General features: G+C 50.3%; 1 protein-coding gene across 9 annotated transcripts in view; it reads right to left on the bottom strand.

Annotated features, from left to right (window-relative positions):
* The window catches only part of PRRC2B (proline rich coiled-coil 2B), a 59,456-nt gene extending 47,375 nt beyond the window's left edge, over positions 1-12,081 (bottom strand). For all 9 annotated transcript variants that reach the window (XM_014603782.3, XM_014603783.3, XM_014603786.3 and 6 more), the window contains exon 1: positions 11,931-12,081. The gene's annotated coding sequence lies outside the window, so the exon portion shown is untranslated. The remainder of the gene's footprint in view (positions 1-11,930) is intronic.
* Between the last annotated feature and the right edge of the window lie 10,275 nt (positions 12,082-22,356).

Genomic DNA, 22,356 nt, shown 5'->3' with positions numbered 1-22,356 from the left:
CTCCTGACCTATACAGCTTACACCCAAAGGGAGATTTAACCTGCCCTCAGCGTGCACTGGTTATTTGTGCATGCTGGGTTTGGCAATGCTGTTTCTATCACTCTTATTTGCGCACCCCATCCCCGTGCCACTGGGCTCCCTGCCCCTGGTCTCAGAAGAGCAGCTGGCAGACACTGCAGTCCAAAACATCCCGTGGCTTGTTGCATGGGACCACAGGGAGGCTGTTGGAGGCAGGGACTGGCTCTGTAAGGTATTTAAAGAAGGTCAGCAAAGAACTTGCCCGTTAGTTTCTCCTCTCCTCTGTCCCAAGCCAAAAGAGGGACCAGGCAGGCAGATTAGAGGCATCTGCACAGTGGTGTAAGCAGCTGAAGCAATGCTAAAATGGGACTACAAGAGGCGAGGCAGAGATGTCCTGGCAGACGGCTCCATCTTCCTTTGTCTATGCTTTAAGCTCAGATGCACGACACGCAGAGAGCAGCTTACCTGCTTCACAAAGAGAAAATGTATGTAGCAACAGGGCTGGGAATTGAGAACTCCTGCTACTAAGCCCCCAGCAGGAGAGCACTAGGGAAACCACAGCTTTTCTGCATGCCTCTGTGCCGGGTCTATGCATTGCGACTTATCTGCCTCCTAGGGCTGATAGGAGGATTGACAACTGCAAAACGCTGAGAGGTCTCTGCACAGAAAACAGCAAAAATAAGCACAGCCCAAAACTCCCATGCAGGGCACAAAGCAAAGTCTTAACCGCACACTACCTCTCAGACGAGCAGATGTCTTGTCTGCAGGCTTTATTTTTGGCTGAGAAAGGAAATCTGGGTTCACAGGTTCTCAGCCTACCCGAGAGCTGACACAAGTTCAGGCTGCATGGCCTGGAAACTGGACTTGACCGAGTCTACGCACTGCAAGTCCATAAGGAACTTGTCAGGGCCTGTGTTCAAGACCTGGAAAGACAGCAGGGAAGGCCTCAGCTGACTCGAAGGAAGACTCAGGTGAACGAGAAGCCTCGGCCTCTCCTGCAAGTCAACTTCTGCACACTGGTCAACAAACCCCAAAGCTAAGGGAATCCACCCTGCAAGCAGGGCTACAGCCACTGCACGCAGCAAAGGAGGGGGAAGAGTCTGTTGATCCTGGATTGGCCTCATCAGTCATCTTCAGACCCACAGATAAGACAGTCATGGAAGACACTCATCCTTGACTGCGAGGGACTGCAGAGGAAGGAGGAAAAAAAGAAACCTGCTTCAAGGTTGGCCCTCCCTCCCTGGAAGAGAGATGTCAGGAACTCAGGCTCCCAGTAAACAGAACCCATCTCCTGAGCTAGGTATGTCATGCTTTAAGGCACAAGGCAGCCACCTGCATCTCAGGAAGGGATTGCTTTGCCCTCCCATTAGCAAAAATGTATTACTAGATCTCGTGTTCCTTTGCAGCACCAGGAATGGGTTCCTGCTGGAGGCAAGATGCCCTACATGGACCAGCTCCGCATCCGCTGTTGACGGTCAACAGCACGCGCTTTGCTTCCTTGTCTAGGTGCAGGCAGTGTTCGCTAAGGCTGGGCCCAACACCCCTCTCTGAATCTCGCGTGCCTGAGCCCTTGCTGGGTGCAAAAGCTGCGACTTCCTGGAAGCGCATGATTAATGTGAATGAGAGGGGCTGGAGTGGAAAGAAACCAGAACATAGGTTTTTTTGCTATTTTGCACTTCAAAAGAAAAACCACAAAGGATGGAGCAGCTCAGTCAAGCAAGAGCCACCTGCGGGTTCCACAGATACAGAAGAGGAAGGAACTGAGGCCTTTGCAAGCAGGCCAAACCCCAGAGGAGGGGGCTTATTTAGGTACCAACCTTTATACTTAGAGTCACACCCAGGCCCTGAGCTCCTCCCTTGCTCGCCCCAGGAGGCTGCGGCACACAAACAACCGTGTTTAAAAAGCCTTCGGCTTCTACCTCACCCTGCTGAAGCTCTTCTGGGAGCCGACTGCCCAGGGGAATACAATGCTCTCATTCTCTGAATGCCCAAGAGACAGGGCTGCTCCAGAGAAAGCAATTCAAACCCCAGACGAGACCCTCTGGTCGTCTGCTCTTCTTGCAAAACCTGTTAAGGAAGCAGCTGCTATACTGCAGCCCCGAACTACCCTTGGACTGCTCGGGCCTGGGAAGTTGGGCATCCAACTGTTTGAATGCAATCCTTGGCTCTTATAGTGTTTCCAGACAATGCATGGAGGAGGGCTAGTCCCGGGAGTCCTATTTTGGAGCCTGGGAAAGGGAGGCACAGAAAAACAATTTGCCCGAGGTTACACGACACCTCAGACAGGAGGACTAAGGTTCAAGGCTTCCCACTCTTGTTCCAGCGCCCTGTCCCTGCCTTCAATTTGCAGAGAGCATCGTACCACCTCAAGATGCACAGGGACTCTTGTTCATCTCCCCATAGCCTGGCACAAACTGGCCTCTGGTTGTTGCACCTGTCCTCAGGATGGCTGGCTTAGGCCCCCAGCTGAGACCTGCAGAGCAAGCAATTTCCACCACTGACAAAGTCTGCTGCTTTGCTTGAGCTAAGCCCATCTGACAGCAGGCCTAGAGCCCCCGAGAACTAAAAGTCCCCACCATAATGACTACAGCTAGGAAACGCTCCTAGGCTGCCACAAAGACCTCCCCCATTTCCCAAATGTTTACAGCATGGGTCCAGTGCTGCATCACGGGCCTGCTTTACATTCACTTACTGAACAAGGACCTCTATGAAACCAACCTGAGACGCAGCAGCTGGCTAATGAATAGCAATGTTGCAGAGGATATCAGGAAAGAAAAGAAGGCCTCACATTTTGTGTCCAAGACATTCTTGGACATACCTACCATCCCGTTACCTTTGAGACCTCTGAAAACCAGCAGCACAAGGCACCAGTCTAAATGCTGCAGCAGGTCTGCCTGCAGGGGGCGGGGAAGGCAGCACTCAGCCTGGGGCTGAGCCAACTGCAGACAGACCACGCTGACTGCCTTCCCTGGCCCTATGGTGACAGAAGCTCCTACTGAGCAGGTCCCAAGCCTGCAGACTGATTCTGGATGTTGCATAAAGTGGAAGAGGGACAGACAGGGCTGTCACAAGGTCTAGACCAGTGGTTCTCAACCTTTCGAGATTTGAGGACCCCTGGATAGACTCAAGCCCCCTGTTGGAAAATGCCAGTTCTTAGTTTTCACTCTTTTTTGACTAGAGAAAATTAGTAGAGCAGCTTTCCAGTTACAAAGAACTCAGAAAGACCCCAGCTATGGATTTCTATTTGAAATCTCTGGTTTTATCTTCTGAATCATGTTTGCAAACCTAACAGTGCTACTACCATTTTGTGCAGCCCCCTAGTGACACCCTTGAAAGGATCTCAATCCAGCAACGTGGAGAAGTGCAACCCATCCTCGGTCCTCAGGTCCTTTTCTGAGAGATGAAGGCAGCTTCTGCCCACTGCTCTGCAGGTAATGGCTGCAGTTCCTCTGCAGGGTCTGAGACAAGGGTTTGGGACTCAAGCCAGGCATGTGTCCTCTCACTTCGGCACACCAGAGCCCAGCTCCAGAAGATCTGGGCCTCAGACAGTCCTCACCTCTCCACTCCCTCAGGCTGGCTGCCAGCTCCGTGGCACTGACTTGCATTCAGAAGGTTATCTCCACAACCAGGAGGATGAGATGCACACACACACAAAAAAAGCTGCGAATCTGCTGGAACCAAATGCCAAGTCCCCCACCACACAAACAAAGGAAAGTTTCTGCTCTCCCACTGCTGAGTGGATTTATCAAGACCTGTTGATCTGAATTTAAAATCTCCTCCCAAAGGAAGCGTTTGGAGTCCCATTGCCTGGCACCTTTAGAAGCAGACACGACAAAGGACTGATACGTGCATTGTGGAAAACAATACTGCACTGAAAAGGAAAGGAACAGATTGCTCTCTCTGAAATTTCTCCGAGTCTCCCTATCCATCAGGTCCGATACAGCTGGCTCGAGCTACAGATAGGATCAGAAGCATTTTGGGCAAATGTAAAGTTCGCCACTATATCTCAGATACTCAAGTGTCCCCAATACTTCACCTCTTTTAAAAAAAACCCAGTACAGCACTGCATTTCGCTGCAGTTTTTAGGCCTACTGAGTTTTTCAACCCATATACCTGCACAGTATAGGTATATGCAAGTCTCTTTGGAGATGTTAGAGGAACTGGTCAAAAGTACAAAGGGCACAGAAAGTAAGAGATCACGTTGTAGTGTGAGCAGCCCTGTTCAAACACCCTGAATAGAGGAAAATACTTCTGACTCTACATTTGTGTCTGGAATATGTGGAGGAAGCCATGAGACAGGAAGCAAACAATGCTTTACACACACCAATACTCTGCATCCACCCAGGCTTTTTAGTCTGGACCACAGGCAAGCTGACCTGTTGTCTGGAGAAATTTTTGTCCAAGCCCCACACAGGCACCAAGTCAACCCAGTGCATTCTTATTCCAAGTCTACCTGTAGCCTGAGCAGCCTCAGCCAGGTGAACCCAATGCAGTCCTATGGCAGGTTTACCTGTAGTTCAAGCGGCCCCTGGCCAGCCCCGGATTAGCCCATCCATATACTCCTAGGGCAGGTTTACCTGTAAGCCAAGAGGCCTGAGCCAGGCCTAAGATGAACCCAGTGCATTCCTATGGTAGGTGGACCTGTTGTCTGGAGGGCCCCTGCAGAGCTACAGGTCAGCCCAATGCTTTTTTATGGTACACTGATTTATTGCCTGGAGAAGCCGGGCTGGCGTGCAAGAGGTCAATCTATCACAGGAATGTTGATCTGTAGCCTAGCCCCACCCGGACCCTAGGTGTTTCCCATTCCTTTCAATGATCCCCCTCCCCTCTGCTGTGGCACCTGCCTCTGTTCAGCCTCATCATCGTTATCATCACTCTGGGCACCAGCTCTACCTTCCCTCGTTTTACAATTTCTTCTTTTCCCCGGATTCTCTGTCTTCCCTGTCTTCCCTCTGGTTCTCTGCTTTCTCCCGCTCTGTCGCAGCCTGGACAGGGTATTTGCCTTCCCCTTGCCTTGCCTCCCCTTCAAATCCAGCCTGCAAGTAAGAAGAGAAGGAGGGGGAGGAAGAGGCTCCCAAGTGCGTGTGGCCAGATCTGGCCGAGTTCCCGAATCTCATCCAATTCCAGAAGCTAAACAGTCCCAGGCCTGGCTAGCACATGGATGGGAAACCAGCTGGGAGTCCTGGGTACCTAGACTTTTACTTGGATGGGTATATCTATTTCTTACAATGCTTTTTTTTCCCCCCACCAGGCAGGGCTAATAGGACAGCAGGTAAGGGAGACAGCATCAGGATTGGACCCTGGGAGCTCCCAGGGCAGAGGTGGCAGGGGCCGCTTGCTGCCTGCCTGCAGGGGGCGGGGAAGGCAGCACTCAGCCTGGGGCTGAGCCAACTGCAGACAGACCACGCTGACTGCCTTCCCTGGCCCTATGGTGACAGAAGCTCCTACTGAGCAGGTCCCAAGCCTGCAGACTGATTCTGGATGTTGCATAAAGTGGAAGAGGGACAGACAGGGCTGTCACAAGGTCTAGACCAGTGGTTCTCAACCTTTCGAGATTTGAGGACCCCTGGATAGACTCAAGCCCCCTGTTGGAAAATGCCAGTTCTTAGTTTTCACTCTTTTTTGACTAGAGAAAATTAGTAGAGCAGCTTTCCAGTTACAAAGAACTCAGAAAGACCCCAGCTATGGATTTCTATTTGAAATCTCTGGTTTTATCTTCTGAATCATGTTTGCAAACCTAACAGTGCTACTACCATTTTGTGCAGCCCCCTAGTGACACCCTTGAAAGGATCTCAATCCAGCAACGTGGAGAAGTGCAACCCATCCTCAGTCCTCAGGTCCTTTTCTGAGAGATGAAGGCAGCTTCTGCCCACTGCTCTGCAGGTAATGGCTGCAGTTCCTCTGCAGGGTCTGAGACAAGGGTTTGGGACTCAAGCCAGGCATGTGTCCTCTCACTTCGGCACACCTTCCGACCCTAACATCTATGAATCTATGAATCTATGAATCTTCCCATTTTACAGATAGGAAGACAGAACCCACTGTCTCATTTTACAGTCTGGTGAACCAGCCCCTGACTCATGCTGCCTTCCTACATGTTAGAAGAAGTCTGGCACTTGGCTCAGGGCAGCCTATAGTAAGTGGCCTGGAGGGTGCAGAATCCTAAAAATGCAGTTGAATGCCTCTGACACGCTGCACAGCCACAGGGTACAACTGGATGTGACCCTTCCCTTATGTGCCTGGGAATTCAACGCTGCTGCGACCACTCTGGCCTCAGGTCTGCGCTAGCTTCTCCTCCCTGACACATGGTGTTATGGGTCTACATAGTGGCAAAGCCACCAGCCATGCCAATAAAATCCCCATAGGAAGCTGTGTGCCCCAAATCCTGGGGCTGCCCACCCAGTGCAGCACCAGGTGCTGGGGATCTTTGATAAGTCAGGATCAGGCCCCCTGAGGCCAGCAGACCACAGCAGGGGTGAATGGCAATGGGTGCGGGTAGAAGAAAAGCAGTGGACGCACACGGCTGCATCCACTCTTTGTAGGAAGTCCACTCCAATTCCAGCATAGGAGCCCCAACAATTGCCTGGGAAAACTTCCTCCCCCTCCACCAAGTTTGTTTCAGCGGGGTATCAACTCTGACACCCAGACCTCTCAACTGCTCCACATCTAGGTAGCCTCAAAGAGCCCCTTTCCAGACCACCCAAGCCCCATGTTCCCTTCAAGCCCCAACACACAGTACAGCACAACTGCCTGCTAATGCCAACAAAAAAGACTTGACTAAAATTGCTGGCATCCTCCCCACCAGCAAACTGTCTCAGCTTCTTTCTCCTCCTGGGCTTCCACTCCTTGACTCTGAGCTAGGGAGATGATGTTCAAATCTCCAATGCATCAACCAAAAGAGCTGGCTCTTGGATGTTTACACCTCTCAGGTTACTCTGGAGTCGTGTCTCCTCACTCCTCCGTTGTGGCCCCTTTCTCGGTCTCCCCTAAGACAACGCTTGCAGTCTTCTGGGAGTTTTCACTGCTCCTTCCAATTTGTCAACACGTCCCTGGTGATGCAGCAGCTCAGGATTAGACACAAGATGCAGTATGCCGGAGCCAAGGAGGGAGATCTATATACACACACGCACACCCCCTCCTGAAAGTTTCTCCTTGTCACCTCCCAACATCCCCATTAGTACAGCACCTTCAGAGATTTTGCCCCCCTCTGCACAGCCATATTGTTAGTGAAAAGACAGCTCAGGCCTGCAGCTTCCAGACAAATTCAAGGTTTCACAGAATCACAGGAAAGCAGGGTTGGAAGGAAGCTCACAAGTCATCTAGCCCAGCCCCCAACTCAAGGCAGGTTAAACCTGATTAAATCATCCCACCTGCCTGTCTGCCTAACCTGCTCCTGAAAATCTCCCAGGCTGTTGAACCCACGACCTCTCTAGGTAACCAGTTCTGATACTTACGGTTTTGGTGAGGCAGCATCAGTCCATGCGGACTAGTCAACAATTGTATTTCACATGCTTTTTGTCATGCGTTATATTTAGCAGCTGCTTATGAAAATACACACTGAAAAATTACACTGTTTTTCCTGCTGTGTCATTTCCATGCGAGACACCACCATGGGGATATTATGGGATTCTGAGTGGGAGGAAAAATGGTTTGCACCAACCATCCTTCTCCATTTTGTTGCAAAACATACACATCAGCCCCCACTGCTCACTCATCTCTGCTCTGGCGCGACAAGGGCCGATCTCCTTATCTAAAGCAGCATGCTCACCAGGTGGTAGACCCTGCATGCTGTATCAGAAGATCCTGACAGTCCTTTGCCATCATGAAACAAAGTTCAGTTCCAGTGAATGAGAAAAGCTGACATCTAACCCTCGGCTTTTGTTTGTACCACGGGAAAAGCCTTTGCTCAAACATCTTCTGTGATGCAGTTACAGGTATGTATGGACCTCCCGTGGAAGGGGCTCTCCTGGAATAGTTCTACCTGGCCTTTTTTGTGGCCAAGTCAGTTCATTTAAATAGCCAGCCAAACTAGTCTTTCTCGGGAAGAACTATGCAGCTCCCCCCACCAGCCCCAAGTTGTTTCTAGTGGCCACTAACAAGGATCTGAAAGACCTGCTTTCACACTTTTTCCTGTTCCAAATGACAGGCTAGCAATAAGGAGCTGTAAAATTACCAGCCTGAAATGAATCAATGCTACATGAAAAGCAAAATCCACTTTGGAGGTGCAATTAAGTGAAAAACGAGGATCAAGCATAACTTTCATTACTAAACAACAGGGTAAATGGGAAGTTGACCAGTGAGGACCTGGGGTGGGCACAGGGATGTCTCACTCCTGCCAGCCTAAAATCCACCCACCCTGTGCTTCAGATTGAAGACTTCCTAGAAGTTCCTCCTGAGCCCACAACTTCAGCTTGGGCAGTCACAAGAGCCCCGATTACAAGGGGAAACTTCCAGCAGCAAGATGGCTTTGTACTAAGAGCAGCCATCAGCGAGTCTACTATTTATTTCTTATATTGTAATAGCACTGTGAATCTTTCCCCTCCTGGTCCCCAGGTATTTCCAATTGTAGAGTTAAGTACAAGGAAAGCCTTGAGCAGCTCACAAATGCAAACAGGACCCAACAACCTAACTAGGTATTTTTGTAGCCAACAAAAGGCACGGTACTCCGAAACTCAGGTGTATGAAAGGGCCCTAAATGGCATCCTAAAGCAGGGCCCAACACTTGCAGTTCAGAAAGGACAGTCACAAGTTAAGGACCTGCTCCTTACCAAGAGTGATACAAAAATACCAGCACCCCAGACATGGAGATCTTGGAGATTATATTTTATATTGTACCAGTCCTCACAAACACTGCCGCCAGAGAGATCAGGCCCACCGTGATAATCCCTGTAAAACATGGCCTTTAATATTGTCCCAGTCAGGTAAGTCAATGTCTTGATAAGTCTTAAGGCAATCAGGATTCATAGCAGAGATGATCTCTTTTATTAGACCATCAAGATTTTTGCAAAAAAAAAAAAAATCTTTAATTGCAAGCTTTCAGGTACAAACACCCTTCATCAGGCATTGGAGACAAGATTGTAAAAGTTCTCCTGGGTAGAAATGAAAGTTCATATTTCACAGGTGATTTCTAGGAGGATGGCCTTAAATAAATTAGTCACTAAGTATAAGTTTTGCAAAAAAGTTTAATATGAACGGGGCAAATCTCAAGGCAGTCATCTTTAAACAAACAGTCCTCCCTTTCATGACTCAGATTTATTACAACTTTTTTTTTTTTTTTTAATCCTACATTTTCACCGGTTTTTGCAGTCTGCTCTGCTTCAACCAGTTTGGCCGAAAATGTTCTACTTTCAGGCTCTTCTGCACTAGACAAAATGGTGCAATGTTTAATTTGACAACATTGCACATGGAGCGATTGAACTCCAAACAAAAATTTGCTGAGTCAAGGGGAAAAAAAGTGGAGATATTGCTGCTAGACACCAAGTTTGTGAAACTTAAAAAAAGTGTGTGCGAGTGAGTGCGAGTAAAGAAGTGGAGATATTGCTGTTGGATGGAGTTTGTGAAATGCGTGTGCACTAGTGCCCCAAACTACTGATGGGAAATCACAATGGGGCGATTTACAGACAACACAGGAAAGTGTTTTGCATCCCAAAACAAAGATGCACACTCCTATTCTGTACGTCTACACACACACCTATATCTATTGCTCCAATATGTTTTTCTTTTAGTTTAAATGTTGCCCTGAAATTTGGCTAGCATCTCCTGAATCACCACAGACAACCACATGCTCAAAGTGGCTAGGAAATAAAAGGAAACAGACTGGCTTGTCTTCCACGTCCCAGCCAAACTCGGGGCAAACACACAGCAGGGGATGAGAGCTGCATTTGATTTCTTCTTTTTTTTTTTTTTAATTCTTTGCTGTGCCAATCTTCAGCACGCGCTGTTATCCAGCTGAAGACTTTTTTTCAACCCCATAAAAAGAGGCATTTCAGACAGGTCACAAGGAAGACACATTATCAATCATTTCATAACATATTAAGCCAACTGTTGGGGGGGAAGGGAGAGGGGCAGGGATCTCTAAGGCCTCATTGCTGCTGGGAGCACTCACGTGGACCATCAGTGCGGCTCCAAACAAGTTTGCCGGTTCATAGACCCTTGCAGAATTGGGACTATTTTCAATAATCTGTTTCCACAGAAGAAAACATGCAACCACTTAGCCTGAGGGATCAGGTAGAGACCACCCCACGCAACTTCCCTCTTCCCCTCCTCTGGACGATTTTATCCTATGGGCTCTTGGTCCAAAGCAGGATGCTGTGCAATCATAAAGCAAGCGCACATCCATAACAGGCCACGAGCAAGCAGAGCCCCCCAGAAAAAACAGGCCCTGACATGACACCCTGCAACTTTATATTTGGCCAGTCTGTTAGAAGCCAGCAGTGCCAGGCCAGCTCTTGGGAGCAGCAAGTGTCTTTCCTGACCTCTGTAAGAGTGCCTTGCAAGAGGGGGCTACTACTGCAATAAAAGTTTTAAGCTACAACCATCAGCTTCTTAAAAAAAAAAAATCAGTAAAGTGAGCAGCAGCTTTCAGTAAGGTCCGTCAAAGCAAAGGGCCTGCAACAACCTGCAGAGTCAATACCCCTCTCCGGAAAGGATCGCTCTAAGGACCAGGGCTCTCCTGCAGGCCTGTTTTCTCCCCACCCCCTCCAAACCCAGGCAGCATTAAAACAAAAAGGCTCCATTGTAAGCATTGCTCCAGCAAACGCGGATCCTCCCTCGCCATTTCTCTGCCTCGGAGCCAAAACTTTCACGGCAAAATTCAGCGCTCGTGTCTGTGCAAACCTGGCTTCGACCGGGTTTGGGGGAGGCGGCAGCAGCGTGGGGGGAGCGTTTGCCATCGCTGCCCATTACGCCCAGCTCCGCTAAACAAAAAAAAACAACAGCCGCCAACTCTCATCAGATGTGCAGGGGGAAAAAAAACCCCCCAAAACAACAACATGCGTTGCCATCCCAGGACCCGCAGCCTTTCCAGCGCAGGTGACCCCAGCCCAGGGGGTGATGAATTCCTTCCTGGGGCCAAAAATAGCTTAAAAACAAAGCCTGGCTGTATCTACCGAAAAGCATCGGGACCCCAAAACCGCCCCCCGAGCGGCCTCCGAACCGCCTCTCCCCAAGCGCCCCCTCCAAAGGCTTTGTTGAAATGCCCCCATCGCACCCAAAACATCTCCTGCGTGCTGCAGGGAGAAACAACCTGCCCCGGCGGCTTCCCCATCCGCCCCGACCGACTTTAACAATGCCCTCAACAGCCCTGGGCTTCCCGAGCCTGGACTTCTTGTTGCAACGCAGCATTTATTGTTTTGTGGGGGGATGCCCTACAAAAACAATACAGCATTTTGCACGGCGCAGCCCTCCACCCACAGCAGCAAACCCGGGGGCACGGCGCCGGCCTCCCAGGACCTGGGCGCACAACCAAAACAATGGGTCTTGGGGGAAGACGCTCGACACCCGAAGGGTGCAACTCAGCCCCAAAATTTAAAAAAAATACAACCCCCCCCCCAACAAAAAACCCTTGCCTTGCAGGGGTGGAGGGGGGTCAACCCCCTCTGCCCCCCCTCTCCAGCCCCCCTGGCTGCTGGGCTGGGGGGAGCAGAAATGCAGGCTGCCCAGCTGCAGGGAGGAGGTGCCCAAATCTCTTGGGGCGGGGGAGCCCCCAGACTGGTGGCAGCCCCAAAGGGGCTTGCACCCCGGCTCTGCCCCTGGGGGCAGCAACCAGGCAGGGTATGGGGGAGGGGGCGGGCCAAGGCCGGCTCTCTGCAGCCTCGGATTCGGGCTCCATTTTAGAGCCGCCTCGTCCCACCCCCCCCAGCCCCGATCTCCCCCGATAGCCCCCGCCAGCCGCGCGCCCCGGCCCCGATACCCACCTGTGGTGGTGGGGGGGAGCCGGCTGTGCCTGGGGAGCCGAGTCAGGAGGGGCGATGGGGGCTCGGGGCGCAGGATGGCTGCGGATTGCGCGGCGGCGGCGGCGGGAGCCTGGCGAGACGGCTTCTCGCTGCCTGTGTCTGCCCCTCCCCCTCCCCGGGCCGCGCCGCCGCGCAGCGCCCCCTGCAGGGCGCCCGGGGAAGGCGGCGCGCTCGGCTCCTGCGGGGAAGAGGGGATGGGGGTCCCTGCAGCCCTCCTGAAGCGGGGGGGATGCAGCTGGGCGTGCAGAACAAGGAGCCATAAAGGGCTCCAGCTGCAGCAAAGGAGGTTTAGGTTGGATGCTAAGGACAACTTTCTGGCTAGGAAGGTGGGGAAGCGCTGGGACAGTGTCCCCAGGCAGGGGTGGGCTCTCCATGCATAGGGGGTTTGAAGAGCCAGGCAGAGGCACTTGGCTGGGATGAGTTGGTTGGGGCTGGTCCTACTTTGAGCAGGGGGTTGGACTGGTGGGTGAATGCCGCGTGCCCCCTGGAGCCGGGGGGCACGGCGGTGGTAGTGGCAGGGCAGGAGGGTGGCTAGAAATCTCTGAAAACCAGAATGTCCTCTATGATGGCCACCCGACGCTGCCCCCTGTCTCCAAGCCCCAGCTCCCAGGGTGTGGGGCAATGGGTGGGTGTATGGGGCAGGGGGAACTCTGCCAGCCTGCAAGGGAAAAGCCACAGTTTCCCATGTGTTTCTCCTCTCAAAGAGAATCCATTTTTAAAGTTTGTTCATACCTCTTTCATATATTCTTGCAACCCACTTTTGGGTCACGACCCACAGGTTGAGAAACACTGGACTAGATGTGACCTCCTGAGGGCCCTTCCCACCCTCCTTTTCTATGAGTCTGTGAGCCCAGGAAATGCAGGTGTGTTTGAGAGACAAAAAGGAAGAGAAAGAGCAAAGAGAAGGAGAGATGGGGGAAGTGCAGAGCTGCTAAATCCCAAGGTCTCAGGGGCTCCCAGAAACTCAGGGGCTTGGGGGCAGCCAGGATAGTCGGGGCACACACACCAGGATTGGCATGGGCATGGCAGCAAAGGGGGCAGCCAGCAGCCTGGAGAGCCAAGCCCCCAGGCCCTTTGCCAGTTTGTTCCCTTTCAAGTCTGGCAGATCTTTTCTCAGTGTGAATGAAGGGAGGGAAATATAATGTGGGGAAACAAGCTGGGACTGGGCAGATCTGCTCAAGGAGCTGCCAAGCGGACATCTGATTTTCCAGTTTCTCATTGCAGGCAGGTAGGGGGTGAGAGTTGAGAAGAAGTTAAGGAAGGGAAAGAGGGAGGAGAGGAGATGCTGACTGACAGAAGCCTTGACCCACAGCCCATTGGAGTCAATAGGGATGCGATCCAGTTTGGTCCTGGAAATGCCTAAAGTAGACTTAGCCAGACTCCGGGCACCTTATATGCCAACTGCAATGCTGTTTAGCTTTTCCCCACAAGCCTCAAAACTCAATAGGCATCCGAGGTCAGGCAACATCTCCGGTTTGGGCTGCTAAGCTCCTTAGGCAAACATACGTGAGCACCTGGGCAGCTCAGAAGTGATCCACCTTTGCCTCCAGGTATCTAACTCTCGCCTGAGCTTTGCAGTGATCCAGCTGGGTGCTGAGGATGCCAAGCTGCATTGCACCCTAGCAATCTTCTCGTTGGCTCCAGCAAGCTTTGAACAGCAGTGTCTCTGAAAGGTTTCTTTCTAAGCATTCACTCCGTTCCCAGTCTAACAAACAGTCGCTGCCCAATGCCTCATCTGAAGGTTTCTGAGGTCTTTATTATCATTTCCTTTCTTGTTTCCAGTTCCCTAACCTTCGCCTGACTTCCAACCCTCTGTCTAGGAGCACCAAAACAAGTCATGAAGGGCGTCAAACATCAAACAACAAGAAAGCCAAGCAGGTTTATTTTCTGCTCGGTGGTGCCCGCGGACAGCGTTTGGAGACAGCGTGCAGACTCAGGCTCTGGGATTATGAAAGGCAGAGGGAGACAGTTCAAGAAGCCAAGGAGATGCAACTGGCTGGGATTTGTTGGAAAGAAGATAGAGCACAAATACCAGGTTTCCTCCCCAGGCTGCCTACCATGCACCAGTGAAAACGCTGTTCCAAATTTGGCTCCCACGGGCTGTTGAATTCACCCCTTTGCTAGGACTACCAGCAAAGAGTCTGAGTAAGGACAGCTATGGTAGGGGTCCTATGACACTGATACCTGCCTGCTAGATCTGGGCTGCGGTGATTAACCTGCTGTTAAATGCAAAGCCTTTTTTTCTCCTGCCATGTCTCTACACTATTTAAAGCCTCACTCATGATCCTCCCTTGGTTTTGTAATCAGGGAGTCCAAAGACAGCCAAAAGGAATTGCCCTTTGGAAGGGTTTCAATCTGAAACCACTATATTTAATTTCTTTTCTCTTAAACGATACATAGAAATGGATGCAGCAGAATACTGGTGACGTCCCTGCCCTGAGAAACTGTATTAGCAGAAGGCATCTAGCCATACAGAGGGAGCAGCTATCCAAAGAAACATGATGCAGGCAGGCGGGAGGTGAGAAGGGTTTGAGTTTAACATGATGTTAACTACATTCTTAATAAGAAATTCACACCAAAAATGCAACTGGAGTATTGGCTCCAAAGCCCAGCTTCTGAACTGCTCAGCGATTAGTGTCTGTGTGTTACACTGCTACCATCAACTTAATGACGTCCAAAGCTTTCTGGACATCCCTTTGGTTAGCTACACCATGAGATTGCCCCTAAATCTACATCTCCTCCTACTTGCAGCCTGCACCATTCTGGACTCCGACAAGTAAAGGAGCAGACCTTAGTGATCATACCATACTAAGGCCCCATTATGAAACCAAAAACTTTGTAACATCAGATGCATCTCCTAGATCCATGGCTTGGCGATTGCTACAAGAGCCACCTGTAACTTGGGGGCTAGGAGGGGCCCATGCAGGCTGCACCCAAAACACACTCAGGTTCAGAAACATGTTGCTTTAATAAGCAGTTCTCCCCCTCAAAGAGAACTCACATTTTTTGCACTGTTCTTCCAAAGTGTTTCAGGGGCTTTGCAGAGAGAATTTCCTATCTCCCTGTAACACCTACTAGTACGGGGCTATGCAGTTCCTTGGCAAGAGGAAAGCAGGCTAAGCATCCTACAAGACCTATGCCAAGCTTTTCCAAAGCAACTGGTGGTCTTGGGCACATTGATTTTTTTGGGTGCTGTGCCCCACCTGAAGCCTGATTTCTGGGAAGAGTGCCCAGCACTTTCAGTGCCTCTGTCTAGATACCCCAAAGCTGAAGAAGTCAAATCACAAGTCACTTGGGGAAATTTTGACCTACTTGAGACATTCAAGATCTCAATTAGAGACTTGAGTGAGAATGTTCCCTTGCTCCTACAGCTTTAACAGCATGGCTAGGAAAACAGAATGATGCATAGTCGATCTCAGGATCCAGCATTTCCTTACCTCCACAATTTTCCCTTTTTCCTGACACCAAGGGAGTGTGGTAGGCTGTTTGGAACGGGGTGAATCTGCTGGGTGCATATCAGCAAGTCAACAACAAACACATCTCTTGCCAACGATCCCAAAAGCAGTATCAGAGCAGCACCTTTGGCCTGCTGAGCCCTTGGTCCAGGAGAGCTGTGTGTACATCCAGATACAAAGAAGAGCCAACACACCAGTAAGTTAAAGAGCTCTTTGCAAAAGCTCAGAAGTGATTTGTTTCATTTGCTTTGACTTGATCATAACATATTGGCTATTCTTCACACTTGGGAAGGATACACCTTCTGTGCTGAAGTTTCTAAATTCTGCCACTTTTGAGCCACATGTCTAGAGAAAACCAGGCTAGGATTTTTTTTCCAAATAGAGAAGAAACACTTTGATCACTCTGAAATAAAGAAAGAGGAGCCTTTGTTGGAGGGCTATCAGCAGGGGCTATTAGAAGGTAGTAGAGCATTCAGTCTCCCGCCCTCCCAATGGTGGACACCGTTATTGGATATGTCCCATAGACTGGGTCTCAGAAGCAGTGGTAGCCACCTGGCAAACAGAAGAGACATCTTGGACCAGGCCACCTGTCTTTCTGCAGGTGGGAGAAATGACTGGTCTAACAGCAGGCTAACACAGGGGAGGAGGGTATGCAAGAGCAGCTTCTTAGCCCATGTGTCACATTCCCACTGCTGGATCTGCAAACCTATCAGAGTTGCCAGGTATCGAGCTACTAAGAAAGTGCAGCAAGAACGACCAGTCTATGTGTCCAATTCTCTCCTTTTCTGGAAGGAAGCTATTCCCCTTCCATCCTACCCAACTCTCGTCTCACTTCTCTTGCTTCTCATTTCTTCCCTCAACAGGACCTCTGGCCAGTCCCTCCATTCCTCATCTTACAGCCGCTCACATGGAACATCATGTCCTCTTCTTAACATCAGCAACTCCCACTCACCCGTTCTCTCTGAGAGATTCAGGGCATTAGTCTGGTGCTTTCTCTCTTCATCAGCCTTCTTCCAGGTCTGGTGAGGAAAACAGCCACACATCTGAACATATATATCTATATCTATATCATTGCTTGGAGAGCTTCATCCTGCCCATCACAAGTACAGAATATTACATGCATATCAACATGCCAGGGAGCTCAGGATAATGCTCTACTGCAGTAATGACAGTGCTGCCACATGGTTGCTTCTACCTAGCTAGGAGCAACCTGCTGCACCCCTCTTAACACCATGAGATTGCCCCTAAATCCACATCTCCTCCTACTTGCAGCCTGCGCCATTCTGGACTCCGACAAGTAAAGGAGCAGACCTTAGCGATCATACCATACTAAGGCTCCATTATGAAACCAGAAACTTGATAACATCAGATGCAGCTGCCCCCCCACTTCTAGACCCATGGCTTGGTGATTGCAACAGGAGCCACCTGTAACACAGGGCTTAGGAGGGGCTCATGCAGGCTGCACCAAACACACTCAGGTTCACAAACACGTTGCTTTAATAAGCAGTTCTCCAAAGTTTCTCTGTGCATCTCCAAGGAAACATTCCAAGGCCAGGGAATTTAAGTGCCAATTAAAAGAAGCCCCAGCGCCGAGTGCACGGAGGTGAAATAAACAAGCAAAAGATAATAGCACATCCACCGATGACATGCAGATCCTTCAGCCACAGCACTCAAACCCATTGCTCATCCATCTGTTCCCAGCATACAGCACTCAAACATGTCACAGACACCCCTGCAACAGCGTGGGTAGCTTGTGGGATAGAAACAGGTTGTACAGTAAGCAGACCAAGACAGGGCCATTTCCCAAGCTGCTCCTGATCAGCAGGAAGGTATCTGTTGCCGTATAATTACCAGGACCGACACGAGCCCTGCTGCTAGTGAGATCAACTCCATAGACCCCGGTGAACTCTCCACTCGCTCAGTTCATTGCTGTTTGGCCTTGCACCCCAATTTCCAGGACCCTCTTAAGATTTCAGTATTACTGACTGCCGCTTTATTCAGAACCAGGCACCGTCAGAATGGTGAAAATGTCTACTGTCACCCCTAGTTTCATGGGCAGCTTGTTTTTTAATTAAAATATATCTATATCTATATAGTTATATATATGCATCCTCTATCATAGACTTCCATCACACTTTTTTTTAAAACCACCTTAAGAAACCCACACACCCGTTACAATAACCGCGCCCGCTCCCCTGCACCCACGTGCACCCACCCTCTACCCTTCCCTAACACAAACATAGTCCCTTAGTCCAAGCCGTGATTTGGGGTTTCCCTTCTCAGTTTATTCTGTCCTTGTCACTGTCGATGTTGCTGTCTCTTCCTCTGCTGCTGATCTTGTTGTCCTCCTTGCTGTCTCCAGGTCCAGTTGTGCTGTTGTCCCCTTCGTTCTCCCTGTCCACTTCCCTTCCTGGGGGGACTTGGAACAGCCTGTGCCACATGTCCCTTTTCCAAGCGGAGCTCTTATCCTCTCCATCCTCTCCCACTGCTTTCCGGTAGTAGGACTAGAGTTCACTCAGAAACATTTTAACGCAGTCTGTCTGCTCAAGCTTAGTGTGACTGTCCATCAGGGGTTCCTGTACTGCCACAGGGTGCTCCCGATGCAGGACACAAACTGGTCAAAGCGGGTCGTCTGGGACCCCTGATGTTTCATCAGGTGTCCGTACAGCGCCGCCTCCCTTGTTATCAGCCTGACTCCTGTCGCTTCCTCAAGGAGACGACTTACCTTTTTCCACACTCCCTTGGCATAGGGGCAGAGTCAAAAGAGGTGGTCAATGGTCTTGCTCTCATCTTGGCAGCTTGCCCTGAGACAGCTGGGTCTCGACTCTCATCTTGCCTCCACGCCTTCACTGGGAGTATGCCATGAGCTATGAGCCAGTTCAAGTCTCTGTGGTCTTTTCTTAGATCTTTGTGGAAGATCCGGTCCCAGACGGCCTGGCAGTCATCGTCAGGGAGCAGCTCCATGGTTGATAGCGTGTCTCTGTCTCTGACTGCCTTCTGGATCTTCCTGTGGTTGGATGTGGTCTCTGGGCTTTCCTTCTGTAGCCCGTCCTTGCTCTGGCACTTGTTCAGCAGCCTGTAGGACCAGGGGTGCTCCATGGTGCATGATCTCCCTCTGGCTGGTGCGTACACCCCTCGTGGTCTCAGGAGATGACCTGGAAAATACTTAACAAGACAGGATGTTTTGGTTGCTGGCCCAGTTGCCAGCTTGCAGATCTGGCTTGTGTACCGTGCCCACAGGAACAGGTGGATGTTTGGCATCCCTGTGCCCCCAGCCCATTTCTTCTTGTACAGGGTCCTCCTTGACACCTTCTCCATTCTGGATCCCCAGAAGAAGATGCACATGGCTCTCTGGAGTCTGCGGGGGACACATTTGGATGGGGGGAAGGCCAGTGTGGTGTACAGAAGCACTGGTTGCAACACTGCCTTCATGAGTGCCACGCACCCCCACATGGAGAGGCGGCATGCCCAATCTCTGCTTCACTTTGGCCTCCTTCTTCTCCCAGGGTGTCCTTCTGTTCAGCTCGGGGTCAACCTCCACTCCGAGGATCTTGACCCCCTTCATGGGGGACCAATATCCCCAGGGACTCCAGGTCCCCGAGCTCGCCCACAGCCAGGCACGTGCTCTTGTTCATGTTGAGGTTGGCCCCTGCTGCCGCCTCATAGATCCATGTGTGCCACAGGGCTCTCTCTACAGCACAGGATGTTCAAGTCATCCGTGTAGGTCAGGACCTTGGTCTCTTCCTTGCTTCCTCCGGGAATCAGGACTCCATGCATCCCAGGGTCCTGCCTGATGCACTGGACCAAGGGTTCAATGGTGCAGATAAAAAAGATCGGGGATAGCGGGCACCCCGGCAGACCCCCGACTCTGTTGGTATCCGTGCGCTCAAGAACCTGTTGACCAGCACCTCGCTGCTAATATCTGTGTATAGCGTCCTTATCCAGCCAGTGAAGGTAGGGTGGGGACACCCATTCGCTTCAGCATTTCGAAGAGAAACCAGCGTGATACTCTGTTATAGGCCTTTTCCAGGTCCAGGTTCAGCACCACCCATTTCTGCCTTCTGTCCCATTCCAGCTCAAGTGCGTCCCTCCATTGCAGCAGGCTCCGTGGACCTGGTGTCTTGGTACCACACACAACTGGTCCTCGTGGATGATGGAACTTAGGACAGATTTAAATCGCTCGGCCAAGATTTTGTCCAGGGGCTTGTAGTTGAAGTTCAGGAGGGTGATGAGCCTCCAGTTCCTCAACTCTTCCCTTGGACCTTTCTTGTCCAGGAGGGTCAAGAGGCCCTTGTCCATCCCAGCTCCCAGGTGCCCCTCCTGCAGTTGCTCTCGAAAGAGCTCCAACAGGTTGGGGCCCACCAGGTCCCAAAAGGTCACATAAAACTCCTCAGGCAGGCTGTCCAACCCAGGAGTCTTACCATTGTTGAACCTCCAGAGGGTCTGCTCGAGCTCCTGCAGCGTCCACTCCTCCTCCAGCTGCTGCTGCTCAGCTTCTCCAAGGGCCCAGGTGAGCCCCTGCAGGCACTGCTGCATGGCCCCCGGGTCTTCCCTTCATGCGGTGTAGAGTTCTCGGTAGAAAGTAGTCATCATTTCCAGCATGCCTTCCCTCGACCAGTGCTCCACTCTTGCTCTGTCACTCAGGCATGTCATGGGCTTCTTTTTGCTCTTCTTTAGTTTGGAGAAGTAAGCAGACCATTCCTCCCCCTCCACCACCCACGGCATCCTGGCCTGGAGGATCTTTTTCCTGGCCTCCTCCCGGTATCAGAACCCAATCTGGGCCTTACCTCTCATATATTTTCCCTTACATCCCAGCCCGCCGCTGCCTGCCTGTGCAGGTCCTATAACTTACAGGTCAGACGCTCATGCTGCCTTGTGCCGGACAGATCCTCCTCGTCCCAGGGTTCACTCCAGACGGGCACAGGAATCCAGTTCATGTTCTCCTCCTCCTTTCCTAAAAACAAATTCTGTGCGACTGAAAATGCCTACCATTTTATAGGGGTATTGGTTGTAGCCATATTGGTCTAAGGACATAGGCAGACAAGGTTCTTTGGGTCAATCCAATATCTTTTATTAGACCAGGTAAAATAGTTAGAAAAATTCTTCTTTGCAAACTTTCAGGTACAAACACCCTTTTTCACACTGAGGAAGCATCTGCTGTTGTTCTGTGCTCTTCCTGAATGCGGTAGAATAAAATATAAGCCAGAGGTCAGGAAGTGAAAATGCCAGTCAGTGAAAATGCAAATTGAGGCAGTCAGAGGGTGATAAACAGGTGGGGGTGGGGAGGGGAAGGGGAATATAGACCTGGTGATAAGATATAGCTAGTACATTGTACAGAGTTTATCTCAGGTATCAGATGTCGGGCAGGTTATAATGTGCCATAAATCCAATGTCTATAGTTAGTCCATGATTTTTTGTATCCAGTAGGTTGACGAAGTGAAGTTTGTAGGCTTGTCTATGAAAGGTGTTTTGTAAATTCCATTTGAGGATTAGAAGTGAGAGATTGGAGACAGCCTGGTTGTCTTGTGAGAAGTGTGACCCCACAGGTAATTGGGTATTCTTGTCTTTGATAGATCTCCAGTGTGTGTTCATCCTGGTGTGCAGTTGTTGTTCCGTTTCTCCTACATATTTTCCATCAGGGCATTTAGCGCACTGGATGAGATACATTACATTTCTGAAGGTGCAGGTGTAAGATCTAGGAATGACGACGGTTCTGTTGTGTGGTGTGGTTATTGCAGGAGTGGTGGCAATATGTTGGCAGGCTTTACATTTCTTGTCCCAGCATGCTCTGGATCCATTTGGTATGTTTTGAGCCATCGGAATTTGCTTCTGGTGATGAGGTTGGTGAGGTTCGGTGCTTGTTTAAAAGCTAGGATGGGTGGCTCTGGGAAGATCTCTTTAAGAACTGGGTCTTCTTCTAGTATGGGTTGTGATTGTTGGAGGAGTTTCCGTATAGGTTCCAGGAAGGGATGATACGTCATAACCAGCGGCGTGCAATTCATGAAGGTTTTTTTTCTGTACTGCAGCAATTCTTCACGTGGTATCCAGGTGGCTCTTTCAAAAGTGTGATCTCTCTCTGGAGGAGTGTCTGTGTTGCATGAAAGCCCTTTTGAGATTTGCGAGGTGAGACTCATGGGTGTTTTCAGTGCAAATTCAGTGGTATCAGAGGTCTCAGCTGTATATTACGGCTTTCTTGGTGTGTTTATGGCGATTGCTGGTTCTTTGCAGATGGGTATGTTGGTCTGTGGGTTTCTTGTATATGGTGGTTTGTACAGGTTTCCCTCGCTTTATGCTGTACATGCGTTCCTGGAAAACTGCACATAACTGGAATCCGCACAAAGGGAATCCACTTTACAATGTAACAAATAGGGATATGTTCCAAGACCTTGACCGTACTGACCCCGAGACCCTTTTCTACCACTTACAAGACAGTTTTGGGACTCACCAACAGCAGACAGTACACACAAGCACAGGGCACTGTCATAATAGGGATGGCAACCACAGAATCCCATGTTGCAGACAATGAGCGAGGAGCACAGGTCCACACAGGAGACTATATTTTGGTGCACGTCACTCCCATGATGCACCGCACAAAGCAGCTAACTGCGGGCTTCCACCACACCGATCGCATAAGAGTGAATTTACCCCGCATATAACAAATTTTTGGTATAAAAAGGGTCATTGCATAAGAACTTGTTATGTTTAATGCTTTGAAGTTGCACCTGCTTACAGCATTGTTCATATTTTAGCCTTACTTAATCATTGCTTAAGTTTTGTCCTTATTAACTTTTTGTTTTTATTACTAGCTGGCTTTGAGTTGGTTTTGTAGAGCTCATAGGTGCTCATTGTACTATAACTTTTCTTTTTTATCACTGTAAGAAGTTTGTTTAACATAACATAGCGATGGCTTTGTTACCAGCTCCAATTAGTTG

Source organism: Alligator mississippiensis, chromosome 12 (assembly GCF_030867095.1).
Source record: "Alligator mississippiensis isolate rAllMis1 chromosome 12, rAllMis1, whole genome shotgun sequence".
NCBI classification, from domain to species: Eukaryota; Metazoa; Chordata; order Crocodylia; family Alligatoridae; genus Alligator; species Alligator mississippiensis.
The sequence above is the reverse complement of the archived record's forward strand: the minus strand, read 5'-3'. Positions and strand labels throughout refer to the sequence as shown.